This window comes from Entamoeba invadens (genome assembly GCF_000330505.1).
Source record: "Entamoeba invadens IP1 unplaced genomic scaffold scaff_1105074726671, whole genome shotgun sequence".
Taxonomy (NCBI): Eukaryota; Evosea; order Mastigamoebida; family Endamoebidae; genus Entamoeba; species Entamoeba invadens.
The window spans coordinates 28,773-29,542 of NW_004191845.1; positions in this window are offsets into that span (position 1 = coordinate 28,773).

A 770-nucleotide genomic window follows, 5' to 3' on the forward strand; every position below is an offset into this window, starting at 1 on the left:
GCGTAAAACATTCTTTTTTTCTCGTTTGTTTTTTTCATCCCATTTCTGAGTCGACGTTTGATGTAATTTTCAGAAAGCTGTTTTGACAAATTAACAAGAAAGTCGAAATGGCTGTTTTGTTTGCATTCTTTAAACTATCCATAGGCATTGGTTGTGGCACAATCCAAAATATTTTGAAACACGACCATGTTGTATCAACGTGTTTTCGTTTTTGTCGAATATTGTTGACAAAAAAATCAAAAGTGTCCACTGGAGTTTTACTATAATTATAAAGAACGTTTATTTCTGATTTAGACTTTGAAGAGTCTATAATCGGGACATTAAGGGCATTTGTTGCAATGATGACAGTTTTTGTTTTTTGGGGGGTGGATGAAGTTAAAAGAATGCCGTCTTTTTTCCAAAATTGGATATTTTGTGGATTGGCTTCTTTATATTTATAAAATTGGGTTTTTTGCGTTTCAATATTATCCATCTCCATTTTAATTTCATCAATTTTTTTGTTGTTTTCATCATCTTGTTTTTCTAATTTTTCCAAACTTTCCCGATTTGGATATTTTTTGAAGATAACATTGCAACTTTTTGAAAAAGTTTTTCTTCTTTTTTCTTCAATAATTCCATTTTTTCAAAATATTTTTTTTCAAACTTGAATATTTCTTTTTCTTTTTCTGCTATTGAATTTTGTTTGGCCTCTTTTGGGATATTAATACTTCGTTGGTTCAGAGTGCCAATGTACCCAATTTTTTCCTTTTCAAGCTTGCCAATTCCATTTA